This window comes from Talpa occidentalis, unplaced genomic scaffold, assembly GCF_014898055.3.
Source record: "Talpa occidentalis isolate TD23 unplaced genomic scaffold, MPIMG_talOcc4v2.1, whole genome shotgun sequence".
Classification (NCBI taxonomy): Eukaryota; Metazoa; Chordata; class Mammalia; order Eulipotyphla; family Talpidae; genus Talpa; species Talpa occidentalis.
In genome coordinates this window covers 145,522,656-145,537,930 of record NW_026555331.1, presented here as the reverse complement: position 1 = coordinate 145,537,930, position 15,275 = coordinate 145,522,656, and positions in this window count along the sequence as shown.

Sequence of the window (15,275 nt, the reverse complement as noted above, 5' to 3'; positions counted from 1 at the left end):
CCCCAGGAAGGTGTTGTATAAGGTCAATGTCTTTATGGTGTTTCAACTTTAATCACCTGGGTCTAAAATGAACTCTTTAAGACTTATGTTCACATGTACAATAAGGTAAAGACTCTCCATCATTGACTTGTTTCTTGATTTCTTGCATTATAATTTGTTCTTGTTTTTGTCTAGGTCTTATATAGCTCTTACTACATGAATTCTTTCTTGGCTAAACATTTGTTTTGCTACTCAGTATGGGAACCTCTATCATTAGAATGCTATTAATGTTTAAAATATTTGTCTTTTGGTGACTTGTCTTTGTTCTTTTAATTGGCCTATTTGTTTTTTTAATATAAAATCATAGCTACAGAACTATTTGTCTTTTCTTATGTATTTCTGTTTTGTCTTTGTGTTAAATAAAATTGTAATAAAAAGATATTTTTGGATATTTGCTCATTAAATATGAAGTTAATTGTTGGTTTTAAACAAATGTTCTCTATTATAAAGAGAATAACATCTTCTATTTCTATTCTTTGGGAGCTTTTAGTGGGAATTGTTATCTTTTGATATAATCATATAATTTTAGTCCTTTAAGTCAACTAAAATGATTATATTAATGTCTTTTATGAATTGAAAGCTCCTTAGTAAACTCAACTTTATACACCCTAGTAAACTTTACTTGATGAAGGCATATATTATTTTATTTTTTTAAAAGTATTTGGCAACTTTTATTTTAGACCTATAGGTCTAAACATTCATAAGTAATACTTATGTCTTATATGTGTTTGCAACAATTTCCCTTTTTTGGTGTAAGCTGAAGGTGTAAATTTTGTTTTAAGTATCATTTTGAGTTTTTATATTGATTTATAATGTTATTTTTACTTTAAAAATTTTCCAGCCTGTGCGTTTAAAGTGTGCAAGGTGATTGAACACATGTACATACTGTGAAACGATCACCACAATACGGTTAGTTAGCACATCCACCACCTCATATTTATTATTTTTAAAATAATATATTATTGTATCTTTTACCTCTTTATTATTAATTAGGAATATAACATTGTGGAAATTTCAGAGAATATAGAAATCTATTAAGTAGGAAATCATAGTGCTACTGTGTAGAGATAATCGCTGTTAGTGCTTTAGGATTTTTCTTTTCAGTCTTTTTCATGCACATGTTCTTTTTCTTCAAATTTATTTATTTACATATATTTTATATCATTGTTCATTTTTGTACAATATTCACTTTCTCCTCTCAGGTGTAGTCCCCATAACGTTCCTACCACCAATTTACCCATGCGCCATCACCATAGTTCCTTGTGCCCTTGTTTTGATGCCTCTCCTTCCCTCTCCCCTGCAGAATGTCTCTGGTTTATAATTGCCTGTTAATTTTGGTTTTAAATTTTTTATTATGATTATTTTTCTCCTCATCCCTTATTTGGTTCCCCTATAGCCCACTATAAGTGAAACCATCCGATGTTTTTCCTTTTCCTTCTGGCTAATTTCACTGAGCATAAACCCTTCCAGCTCCATCCATGTTGCTGCAAATGGCATGAGTTCATCTTTTTGATTGCTGAGTAATATTCCATTATGTATATATACCACATCTTCTCGATGCAGTCATCTATTTTTTGGCATTTGGGTTGTTTCCATATCTATTGTAAATAGTCACATGCATATCCTTTAATATTAAGGGTATACAGAAATTCTTCAACTTATGATGGTGTTACATCCATCTGCATAAACTTATTATAAGTTGAAAGTATCCTAAGTCACACCATCATTATGTCTTAAGTCAAACTGTCGTTAAGTGGGGAACCATCTGTATCCAAAAATGGTCCACTGTAGTGTCCACTGTACAGTGCCTTCCTGATCTCCTGGCTGATTGCCAGCTGCCCCTCAGCTCTGCCCTGGTCACAGGAGAGCCTGAAAAAATCCAGATTCACAGTATAGTTTCTACTGAATGAGTGCTGGTTGCTTTCACACTATCATAAAAGTCAAAAAGATCTTTAAGTTGAACCATTGTTAAGTGGGAGATTATGTAAATACAATTTTGTATTATGCTATTTTGGATTGATACTATTTTGCTAGCATTTTCCTACATAATTGAAAGCATCACATTTAGACTTGATGACCGCATTAAATGTTCTGTGTATCGTTTATTTAATCATCGTTCTATTGTTGGGGATTTACTGTTAACTATGGTTTAGTACATAAATCATTGTCTGCATGTCTGCTTATTTTCTTCGACTACATTTCTAGATGTGAATATACTAGACTCCCAAAGTTTATGAAAATTGTCGTCCAGGGTGAGCAGTGCACACTCACCCTGTCCCTGAGCATGGCCCACCTCGGTGTGGCCAACAGCACGCTGTGAGCACATGCTGGTGAAAGGCACAGAATGCATTTTGTTTCCTAAGGGGTTCTTCTGGGCAAATATTTAGAAAAATACAATCGCCCTAATTGCTACCTAATTATATACGAAAGGCTGTATTTTAACCTATTAGTCAACAACATGCTTAAGTTTTGTGTGGTTTCTGAATTATGTGTTATTTTTATTGAGATTTCAAATTTAAAATACAGAAGGTTGTAACAGTACCAACAAAATAATTGATCTAGGCAACAAAGCACAGAGATACAACTGTAGATTAAAAGGAATTTCTGAGAAAGCACCAGACTAGCAGTTTAACCTGGTTTATAATAGAGAAACATTTCCTAGAACTGGAAACAATAAACTGAGCCCGAAGTTTAAAAGCATGTCCAGGGTCCTATCAAAAACTAGCATTGAAAACAATGAACCCTATGTAAATACTTTGATTTTTGAGCTTTAAAGGTGAAGAGTCCTCTAGGCAATTAAAACAGGGTAGATAACATTTAAAGAATTAATTTGGACATTGGAATCCAAATAAAACTCCTAAGGACTGAAATCTCTATCTTTGAGATAGGCAAAGCAATTATAAGAAATAGTAATACTATAGCTTCATTCATTGCATCTCTACTGTGTGACAAGTACTGTTCTAAGTCCTCTCGCTATGCTAAGGTGTTTAATGATCAGCATAGACAAGAGTCAGATCAATATTACCCTAACACTTGGCTACAGGGCTTCTGCCCTGGGTCTCTTTTAGAAAGCTTTCTGTTATGATTTACACCTGTCAGCCCAGGCAGACGCTTCCCCACATCTCTTATGCCGTGTCCTCGGCATGAAAGGTGACTGCTTCTGCCTTGCCTCTGCCTGCTGTGCAGCCTGTGGGTTGTACCACTGCCAACATTGGAACCATACTGTTTTGAAGTCTGGAAAGATTTCAGTGGTGGAGTGTGAGGAAAGCAAAACTGAATGAACTTGGTAAGTCCTGCCTTTCAGACAGTGTGGATGCTGCAGATTTTTAGAAAAATGAAATTTCTTTTCCTAGTAGTTTCCAGGTTTTGTCTTTCCTCCTTCACTATGTTCTGGCCAGTTGTTCTAGAAGGTATTCACACACTCTGTTGTATTTGCTGCAGGTGTACATGGTGGCTGCTTTGCACGATGAAACAATTCATACTACTTCTCAATAGTAAATAAGTAGCTTTCTGTGTAACCTGGGAGAGGCAGGCTATTGATTCCTGCCATTAGCAATTACTTGCACACTGAATGTGGTAACGAATATCATTTTCTGTCTTATTTTTTATAAAAGTATGGTGATGGTTCACTGGTGACTTGTTGATGGGAATTTTACGGGCACTATACCTCAGAGGAGAAATCAAACTTTGTACAAAAATGAACAATGGTACAAAATATATATATGTACATATATATATGACTGTATATATATATATATATATATGCAAGGATACTACTAAGCATTCAATATTTTTATACTCTTTTCTTGCCTATATATATAAAAATATTGAATGCTTAGTAGTATCCTTGCATGTATTAAGTATTCAATAAATGCTATCAAAGGAAAAAATATTGTTAAGAGTTCATTAAAATTTAAAAAAACTAAATGGGGTGTTTCACTTTGGCTCATGGTATAGCAAGTGATAAGAAAAAAATCAGATAACCTACAAAATCATAACTTTTCTGGAGAGGACTGCAGTCGAAAGTCAACTGAGTTAACTGAAATCCAAAAAATGAGAAGTTTCTGCACAAAAGATGTGACATGAAAATGATTTTACCTTTGACAGAATGATGGGGAAAGACAAGACCCTCATACAAATGGCTGAAGCGAAATCAACTAAAATATTAATGGATTATTAGAGGCTAAGAATGAGCTAGCATGTCATTTTGTAATGTGTGATAGTGGAGGAAAAAACTGAGAAAGCTATACAAGAACAACCAAAGCAAATAGACAAGGATTATAGGGCGCCTCTCCCAGACACACACTTACCAAAGATGAGCTTCTCTCCATATCAGAAATGTCAACCAATGCAGCAGAAGATAAAAAGAGCTGTAGTAGCAAGTTGGATGGGGGCCTGAGGCTGACACTCTAATGCACTGCTGGAGGGAGAATACTGGATGGTAAGCTGGCAAGCTTATCAAAATATTTTAACAAACAAATTCTCATTTCACCAGTTTTTCAAGTGATAACAAAAGACGTGTAGAGGAATATACTTACAAAGTTGTGTGTATTTATTATAAAACTGTAAGAAAAAGGCACACTTACACAGGTCAGTGGGGAGAACTTAAATGAAGGATTCTTTCTAAAGGTGTGGGCAGGTTGGTGGAAACTGACAAGGGTTGGTGGAGTAGTCAGTCTAGCAGTGGTGGGGATACCATACCGCCCTGAGTATGAAGGTACAACAGGAGGGAGCTGGTACACGAACCTAGGAGGGTAGTCATAGGAGAGAACCTCCCCCCAACTTCAAGGCCTCCTGCTCAAGCACACAAGTAGTGCTTGAGGCAGGAAGCTGGGGGGAAAAATGCCTGGTCCCGCTCTTTTCCCGTTATTGGAATTCTTGCTGGAGCCTCTCTGTGGTCAAACCCATAGGACACTAGATGGCGCAGTCTTGCAAAGGTCAGCTTTCTGAAAGCAAAGGGCATGGTGGAGAGGGGTAGAGGATGGACTGAGGACTGATGAGCATACCAAGCAGTGTTTAATGCAGCTTTGCTTAGAATGGTAAAATATTAAAAGCTGCCTAAGTCACCCAACAGCTCCTGATTAGTCCTTACCCTGGAACACAACGCCACCATTAAAAACTGATGTTTTGGAAATAGGATTTCTTAAGGTGAAAGGGTTTTTTTTTTTTTTTTTTTAAGATTTATTTATTTATTTATACAAGCACGGGGTACAGTCAGAAGCACGGGAGGGTGAGAGAATTCACCAGAGCCAGAGCGGGGAGCAGAACAGGCAGACCGACGAAATACACTGCTGAGGGGAGCAGCGGGCACGGCAGGAGAGGTCTGTCGTGCCATGTGGGACCCTCACCAGCAGCCGGGAATCGAACTGGTGCTGCAGAGGCGGTGGGCAGCTTCGCAGCCCAGCGGTCAACCGCTGCGCCACCAGGGGAGGCCCAGGTGAAAGGGTGTTTTTAATTAAATGAGCTTTTATGTAAAATCTGGTCCTAATTTTCTATTAGTGTTTATATGTGTACATTATAAAATATCTGAAAGAGCAGATAGTCTAATGTTAACTGTGTTTCTTTTGGGATGGTGAAATTACAGGTAATTTTAAAATTCATAACGTTCTTCTAATATACTCTGCTTTTTTTAACACTGTGTAATAAAAAATTAAAGTTCAATTTAGAAAAATGAGAAATATGGCATGATCCCAAATTTAATTCTATGAGTTCAAAAGGTACTATTCTTAACAGTGACAAGGAAAATTCTCTAAAATTCTATTCAAAGCCAATTTCATTTTTTGAATAAAGTTACAAATTTCTTAAATAAAATTCCAGCAAAGAATTGAGTAGTAATTTCCTTAGATGTCAATTATCATACCGAGGGGTTTGCCTGATTCTCTAAGCTATTTTCATACAATGCTATGAAGTGGATATTAACAACTTTAGGTGAAGGAACCATAGCTCAGAAGAATTCTGCCCAACTTACTTGGTTATTAAATGGCAAAATAATAAAGTCAAGTCTGTCTTCATCTAAACCAAGTGATCTCGATCACCAAAACTAAAAACTTGAAGCACAAGAGTGGCAAGTCACAAAGTTACCTCCTTATGTGAACAGTGAACATCAGTAGGTGATTTTATAGACATGGCAAAGCCATTGCATAGTAGTACTTCAGTCTCTCTGAAGCTAGAAGCAGGAAGATACTTCATCAATTTGGTGTCTGTGTCTTTAAAAACAAAAGTCAGCGTCACTCCTGCAGGACTTCCCTGAAGGAGTCTGAGAACCTTTGGAGGGTCTGCTGAGCCATGGACTTTATTGTAGGGTGATGGGGAGTATTTGAAGCTTCGTTTTTATATTTAGGAAGTGTTTATTTTCATGACAGATGTTTAATTTGCAGATGTGTCTCATTGTTTTATTTACCTGGTCACTATCATCATCATGTAACACTAGTCTGGTGGGAAGGTGAACCTACTATGTGCCAGATACTCTGCTAGGCACGGAGCAAATAGTGGCAAAGAAAACTTGACACTAACATAGAGCTTGCTATGTGCTAAGGCTCTTTTCTGTGTGCTTCATGTATACCAACTGATTTCACTTTGATGCCACCCCATGAATAATTCTCGTATTATTGTTCCATTTCATAGATGAGGGCACTGAGGCACAGGGGCCAACAAACGGTGGGGCTGTGACACTAATCCAGATAGTTTTGCTTCAAATGCTTGTACCATTTACTTTGTGTCCATATCCCTCTCTAAACAAGACGTCATGGTCTCGTCCACTTGGAGATTTTGACTGAGCGGCAAAGCTAGACTCGAAGCCCAGTGCAGAAGTAAGTGTTCAGTTTCGAGTAGTGACTGCTAAGGAAGAGAGCAGCAGATGGGGTGGGGCAGTTGAGAAGGCTGGGTGAGGAGGCGCCAAAGGAGTCTGGGTGATAGGCCAGGGGCAGGGGGTGGTTGGGTGAGGAGTGCGTAAGGAGGGCCCTGGCAGTTCCTGGAAAGGTCCCAGTGGCTGGACTTCCCTGCAGGAGTCTGAGAACCTTTAGAGGGTCTGCTGAGCCATGGACTTTATTGTAGGGTGATGGGGAGTATTTGAAGCTTCGTTTTCATATTTAGGAAGAGTTTATTTTCATAACAGATGTTTAATTTGCAGATGTGTTTCATTGTTTTATTCACCTGGTGATTAGTCTGTATTGCTCCTGGGATTTCCTCTGATATCTGTGATCACAGGTGATGGTGGTTGAATTTGACTCTGACCTGAATTTAAATTTAACTTAAATTTAAATAAACTTAAATTCATTAAAATTAAGTACCATTAGGGCCTTCCTGGTGCCACAGGGGTTAAGTCTTAGCACTATCAAGCTATCAGCAGCCACTGCAGCATGAGTTCGATCCCCCACTGGGGGGCTGACCCACACAGCGCAGCAGACCTCTCCTGTCCCGCCCGCTGCTCCCCTCAGCAGTGTATTTCAGTAGATCTGCCTGTTCTGCTCCCCACTCTGTCTCTGCTGACTCCTCTCACTGCTCCCTGTACCTCTGACCTGCACCGCAGCTCTCATATGCATAAATAAATAAAAATAAATCCTTGAAAAAAAAGAATTCAACCTCTTAATCACACGAGCCAAACCCTGAGCACTCATGGCCCTATGTGACTAATGGCTACTTCACTGGACAGCGCAGACCTTAAGAACAGTTCCACCATCACAGTATATTATTTTGGACAGCGCTGGTCTAGAAACTTCTTCACCACTAAGTGGTGACTGAGTCCGCACAGAGCTGTTTGTGGGCAGATAATGTTATCATTCAGCTTTTCAGGATGTTCACCCAGACCTCATAAAATTTGAATTTTCTAAGCGTATTTTATTGTTGGAGATTGTCATTTCCTAAAGGCCAGAGACTGTGTTCTTCCTCTATTTCTGCAAAAAGCCTCAGTTCACAAAATGTAGTAATTGTTTGCTGCTGCCAATTACCGTCACTTGCCGAACTCTGTACAAGGCCAAGGTAATGTCATGTCTGAAATTAACTTTTATATTTCTCAAGAAATCTTCAGCTGGTGCTTCATTAAATATAGCAGAGGGCTCTAGTACTTCTTGACATTTTGTGAAGTCTGTGTAGGAATGGGTAAGTGGATGCCGAGACATCTTTTCTGGCCCTGGAACCAAAGAACTGTCGACATACTCACACTCCCCTTAGATTAATTCACTGAGTTAATTTGATTAATTAATTAGGTGATTGCTAATTGGGATGCAGAGAGGACTGAGAAGAGGGAAGAGACTGGCTTGGGTCTTAGTTCTTATACTTGCTTTTGTTCATCTAATAAGCATTAATTGAGCCTTACAGCCTGCCAAGCACTGCACCAGGCACTAGGGAAAAAGAGATGAAAACAAGAAGGTCTCTGCCCTTGAAGAACTTACAGACATGGAAGATTTCTACTGCAAGGTCACTGCAGTGACAGAAGTATCCCAAGGACTGACGGGAACACCGAGGAAAGGCTCTGAGATCAGGGAGGGCTCCCAGGAGTGAGGCTGTCCTGCCCACAACTCCAGGAGGTGCAAGAGCAGACACCTCTCCTAGGAAGGTGTCCCTCTTGGGATCTGAGTGAGAGGGAGTTTCCTAGAGAAGCGGGGAAATCAGGACAGATATGTGGTTAGTGTGGGTTTAGCTCTATCCATGTAATTGATCGGAACTCACAACAAGGTGGAAGAAGGAACTGAGCTAGGCTATTATTCTCATTCTGAATCTGAGCCAGAGTTAATGAGTTTCAGAACACAGTCATATGTGAGTTAGAGTTAGACTGCCAGAGGATGAGGTGGATTCTAAAAACAGCTTTCACCAACTGTTGCTGTGTTTCTGCAGATTTTTGGCAGCCTCAGGAGAACTGCCCATGCGGCTTTGGGGCTATGGTGGGGATTGATCCTGGAGAGTACAGGCAGAGATTGAACCCAGTGGGTTGGAGGCACCTTGTGTATTGCGGGGAGGAGGTTGGACAAAGGCACAGACAGAGAGGCAAAGGCCGGAATGTTCTTATTGGCCATTATTGCTACCAAACTGGGCAAGAGGAATAGACCCCCCCAGCCCCATCCATTCAAGATCAGGATCCTAATTTTATTTTATTATTATTTTTTAAAGATCTATTTATTTATTTATGCAATAACTGGGGTACAGGCCAGAGGTGCCGGGGGTGGTGAGAGGATTCACCAGAGGCAGAGTGGGGAGCAGAACAGGCAGATTGACCAAAGTACACTGCTGAGAAGCAGCGGGTGAGTCAGGAGAGGTCTGCCATGCCATGTGGGTAGCTCCCTGCCAGGGGATTGAACTCTTGCTGCAGAGGCTCCACACAGCTTCATAAGTTGCTTTTTTTTTTTTTTTTTTAAGATTTCTTTGTTTGTTTGTTTGTTTATACAAGCACTGGGAACAGTCAGAAGCGCAGGAGGGTGAGAGAATTCACCAGAGCCAGAGCGGGGAGCAGAACAGGCAGAGGGACCGAAGCACACTGCTGAGGGGAGCAGCGGGCGGCAGGAGAGACCATGTGAGACGCCATGTGGGACCCTCCTCCCGTGGCCGGGTTGCAGCTGGGGATAGAACCGGCGCTGCAGAGGCTGTGGGCATCTTCGCAACCCAGCGCTCAACCACTGCGCCACCGGGGAGGCCCCATAGGTTGCATCTTAACCCAGGGAGGCCGGGGGATCCTAATTTTAAATATTGTATGTGGGGTCACGGGTGCTAGGCAGGAGGTCCTCCATAGGAATTGGGGTAAATTGAGGTAATTATTCCATTTAGATCATGGCATCTAAACTCTTTGCTTACTACAATCTGAGCTGTTTGCTCTTCCCAAATTCCTTCTAATTAGCTTTTTCTCTAATTAGCCAAATCTCCTGTGCTCAAATTCACCTCATTTTGACTTTCTTGCTTCTGCTTGTTTCTGTGATGTCCTGTCTCCTCTTCCTTTTCCTTCCTTTAACAAACGTCACCCTTTGTTCCTGCTGTTGAAGACCCAGCATCAGCCCCAAGAAGTCTGTGAAAACTTCCGTGAAAACTGACTATAATTCCAGCCGATCTTTTTCTTGTGAGATGTTCAGATGCACAATCCAAATTGTGTCACCCAACACTGAGACTTGGGGAGGGGAGGAGGGAGCATCATTTTGGAAACCGCGAAGCTACCCAGGTCATCGTTTGTCATTTTTCTCTTTTCTTGAAGGAAGATATTGCCTTTTTCTAAACATTTGTTATTGAAAAGACAAATGCGACCACACTATCAAAGAATGCCCATCATCCCATTATCTTCATACAATTTTTGGGGCACAATTCCTTCCCAGCCATACATATTGCTTTATGTCAGTTTGTAAACCATTTTATATCTAGTGTTCCTCCCTTCTTCATAGTTATTGTAGCAAAAGCAGAACATTCCTTCTTGTTTTACTGCTGTAATTGTATCAAGATCGTTTCCTGACACTGGACATTGGGTTGCTGACTGTGTTTTCACAGGAATCACTTCTAAGAATTTACCTCAAACCTCTAAGAATTTGTCAACTCTCTCTATCTTGCATTTATTCTCTCACTGGCTTCAGACATCTTCTGTCTATGGGGATGTTCAGTCTTGTCTATCCTAAAATATATCTAAACCCTCCTGTACAACATTGTCCGTCATTACCCAAGCAGCTCATTCTTTTTTTTTTTTTTTTTTTAAGATTTATTTTATTGATTTCTGCATACAAGAACTGGGGTGTAGGCCAAAAATGTGGGGAGTGAGAGGATTTATCAGAGACAGAATGGGGAACAGAACAGGTGGATCAACTGCTGAGGGGAGCAGCGGGCCAGTAGGGAGAGGTCTGCTGCGCCATGTGGGTTGCTCCCTGGCGGGGGATTGAACTCAGGCCACAGTGGCTGGTGTGGCCTGAGAGCTTGGTAATGCTGAGACTTAACTTCTGCGCCCCCTAGGAGTCCCCAACCAGCTCATTCTTTTATCCTCGTTCTTTGCACCCTCCTAATTTCAACAGAAAGCTGCTTTTCTTTTTTTCTTTTAAAGATTTATTTATTTATTTATTTGTTTTGTTTTGTTTATTTGTTTATTTATACAAGCACTGGGTACAGTCAGAAGCGCTGGAGGGTGAGAGAATTCACCAGAGCCAGAGCGGGGAGCAGAGCAGGCAGAAGGACCGAAGGACACTGCTGAGGGGAGCAGCGGGCGGCAGGAGAGGTCTGCGCGCCATGTGGGACCCTCCTCCGGTAGCCGGGGAGCAGCTGGGGATCGAACTGGCGCCGCAGAGGCCACGGGCAGCTTCGCAACCCAGCGCTCAACCGCTGCGCCACCGGGGAGGCCCAGAAAGCTGCTTTTCAATGACCACACCATGCAGCCCAAAGAGAATTTCTCAGTCCTTGTCATCCCTGACATTGAGCTTTTTCTTCTGAAACGTTCCCCCCAGCACATTCCTGTTCTCCTCAGCTTTCTCTGCCTTTCCCTCAACTCTGCATCACTTTTCCAAAATGAAGGTTCTTTCTCGAGTGCCTGTCCCCAGCCCTCTTCTTCCTGTTCTCTGCTTCTGAGCATGGTCATTTACTCTCATATCTTTACTAATAACTCGGTGCCAGTGATTTCGCTGTGCTTTCTACTTTCCCCGCCTGAGGTTCCCCTCCGCCATCTGCTGTGTGCATGTTGCTCTCTGGGGGCCACCCAGCTTCTCATAGCCCACATATTTCACACCCAGCACGTCTTCTCCTCCATGAACCCCATCTCTCCAGCTGACCCCCCTCATCTAACCCAGTGTGTGGTCTCATAACCTTAGTGTCACCTTTATTCCTTTCTCCCTGTTGCGCCAGCAGCACCACACTGAGAAAGAAGTGAAACGGGAATCGTGGAGCAGGCTGTAGGATGCAGGATGCTGCTTGAAGAGCAAGATCCTGACCTTTTTATTGATAGAACAAAGAGAAAAGTGTCGATCAAACTGGAAATATGATTATATTATTATCATTATTTTAAAGATATATTTATTGGGCCTCCCGGGTGGCGCAGCGGTTGAGCGCTGGGTTGCGAAGCTGCCCGCGGCCTCTGCGGCGCCGGTTCGATCCCCGGCTGCTCCCCGGCCACCGGAGGAGGGTCCCACATGGCGCGCAGACCTCTCCTGCCGCCCGCTGCTCCCCTCAGCAGTGTCCTTCGGTCCTTCTGCCTGCTCTGCTCTGCTCCCGCTCTGGCTCTGGTGAATTCTCTCACCCTCCTGCTCTTCTGACTGTACCCAGTGCTTGTATAAACAAACAAACAAACAAATAAATAAACAAATGAAAATACATGCCTCTTTAAAAAAAAAAAGATATATTTATTTATGCATAGAAGATCTGGAGTACAGGCCAGAGGTGTGGGGGGTGAGAGGATTTACCAGAGACAGAGTGGGGAGCAGAACAGACAGATTGACTGAAATGCACTGCTGAGGGGAGCAGCGGGTGAGACAGGAGAGGTCTGCTGCACCATGTGGGTTGCTCCCTGGCTGGGGATTGAACTTGTGTTGCAGAGGCTGCTGATAGCTTGATAGGTTGTGTCTTAACCCCTTGCACCACCAGGGAGGCCCTATGATTATGTTATTTAGGGCTTTAGCCGGGGGTTAGTCTGCTAATCATGTTAATCATAATCCTGACCCCCACCCATGGTTCCAATTGTATTAACAATGTGTTCCTCTGATCAGTCTCTGGGACACAAGGTACATCAGTCAACGGCCCCCGGGGCGTTCCCAGTCATACGTCAATTTTCTAATCTCTATTTCAACCCATAGTTTTTATTTAAAAATTTTTGAATACAAAAGTAGAACATGCTCATGTTAAAAATCCAATATTATTTATTTATCTCAATGAGATATCACCTTATAATTAGATGTACTTACACAGAGAGTTATGAAAGTGAAGTTCCTTTTCATAGATTACTCCTAACCCCTCTCCAAATTCTATTTCTGTTTTTTTGACGTCTTTTTTTTTTAAAGATTTATTTATTTATTCATTCATTCATTCATTCATTTATTTATTTATACAAGCACTGGGTACAGTCAGAAGCGTGGGAGGGTGAGAGAATTCACCAGAGCCAGAGCGGGGAGCAGAGCAGGCAGAAGGACTGAAGGACACTGCTGAGGGGAGCAGCAGGCGGCAGGGGAGGTCTGCGCGCCATGTGGGACCCTCCTCCGGTGGCCGGGGAGCAGCCGGGGATTGAACCGCCACCTCAGAGGCCATGGGCAGCTTCGCAACCCAGCGCTCAACCGCTGCGCCACCGGGGAGGCCCCAAATTCTATTTCTTTCCCAGCAGTCACTGTGATTTACACTCATACTTTTTTTTTTAAAAAGTGGATTTAACAAAGTCACCAAGATGGTGACAGTTTATTCTTGACTTTGCTCCCCCTCCCAAGAAGAACAACTAACAACTGTTCAAGAACAAGACACTGCTGAGGGGATTCTAGAACATGCAGGTGAAGTCAAGGCATATGCTTGCCCCCCAGGGGCCAAGACAGACAGCCTTAGAAGGAAGTTAGTCTGTCTCAAGGAAGATTCTAGCACCAGCAGTTGAGCTCAGGGCCTGAGAGAAGAAAGGGGTAGGACTTGCCAGGAGCGAGAATTCTCTGCTATGGTTCTGCGTCAGCCGTTGACCATAAAGACCAACTGACTACAGTCAACAATCCACCATGTTGCCAGTGAAAGGAGAGAGACCCTCCTCCTTTCTTGCCTCCTGACTAGATGTAATGGGGCGGGAAGAATGTCCGACAAACCCCGACCACAACAATGTCACTATAAGAACAGAACCCGGGCCTGAACAGAAGAGCGAACCCCTGCGAACAGAAGAGCCCTACTAATGCACATCAAATGGGGATATTTACAAGAAGTAAATCTGTGTTTGGCATAAATGAACAAATTAACATTAAAAAAGTGAATTTATCATCCTAGTCTTCTTCCCCATTAATTGGGTTATGCAATCCGGTCTCTTGCTTTCCTTCTTCCCATGTAACATATGGATCTTCATGGAACAGAAAAGAAAGTCCAGAAATAGATCCACATATCCATAGCAATTCATTTTGAGAAAGTGCAAAGTCATTTAAATGGAGGGAGGCTAGTCTTTTCAACAAATGGTGCTATAACAAACAGCTATGTTTTGCCAAAAAAATGAACTTCAACCCTCTTCTCATAAAATATATAAAAGTTGACTCAAATGGATATTAGAGTTAAAGATAACAGTAAAAACAATATGATTCTAGAGGGAACATAAAAATATTTGTGACCTTGGGTTAGGCAAAGCTTTCTTAGTGAGGACAAAAAAAAAGCATTTGCCAAACAAGTAAAAAAATTAAAACTTGGACTTCATCAAAGTTAAAAGCTTCTGCCATACGAAAGATACTGAGAGTGAGATAAGAGAATGAAAAGACAAGCTATGGACTGGGGAAAATAGTTGCAGAGCACATATCTGGGAAAGCATTTATATCCAGAATATGTAAAGATTCTTACAACTTGGTAATGAAACGACAGACAACCCAATTATAAAATGAGTAAAAGATTTGAACATACACTTCATTAAAAAAGAGGTATTGATGGTAAATAAGCACTTGGGAAGCATGCTCAACATCATTCGTTATTTGGAAAATGCAGATTAAGACCACAAGGAGAGGGGGCCTCCCCAGTGGCGCAGCGGTTGAGCGCTGGGTTGCGAAGCTGCCCGCAGCCTCTGCGGCGCCAGTTCGATCCCCGGCTGCTCCCCGGCCACCAGAGGAGGGTCCCACATGGCGCGCAGACCTCTCCTGCCGCCCGCTGCCCCCCTCAGCAGTGTGCCTCGGTCCCTCTGCCTGCTCTGCTCCCCGCTCTGGCTCTGGTGAATTCTCTCACCCTCCCGCGCTTCTGACTGTACCCAGTGCTTGTATAAACAAAAAAAAAAAAACAAACAAACAAATAAATAAATAAATAAAAATAAATTAAAAAAAAAAAAAAAAAAAAAAAAAAGACCACAAGGAGATACCATTACACACGTACTAGAATGGTTCAAATGTAGATGACCAACAAAACCAAGCATTAACAGGGACGTGAAACAACGAGAACGCTCGTACGTTGTGGCAATGTAAAATATTATATCTGCTTTGGAAGACAGTTTGGTGGTTCCTTATAAAATTAAATATACACCTACCACATGACCTAGCAGTACAATTCCCAGGTATTTATCCAAGAAGTGGAAGCTTAGAGGGTTCATTTTCCCAAATTCTAGCACAAATGGATATAATCAACTTTTTAAAGTTCTATTTGATGGT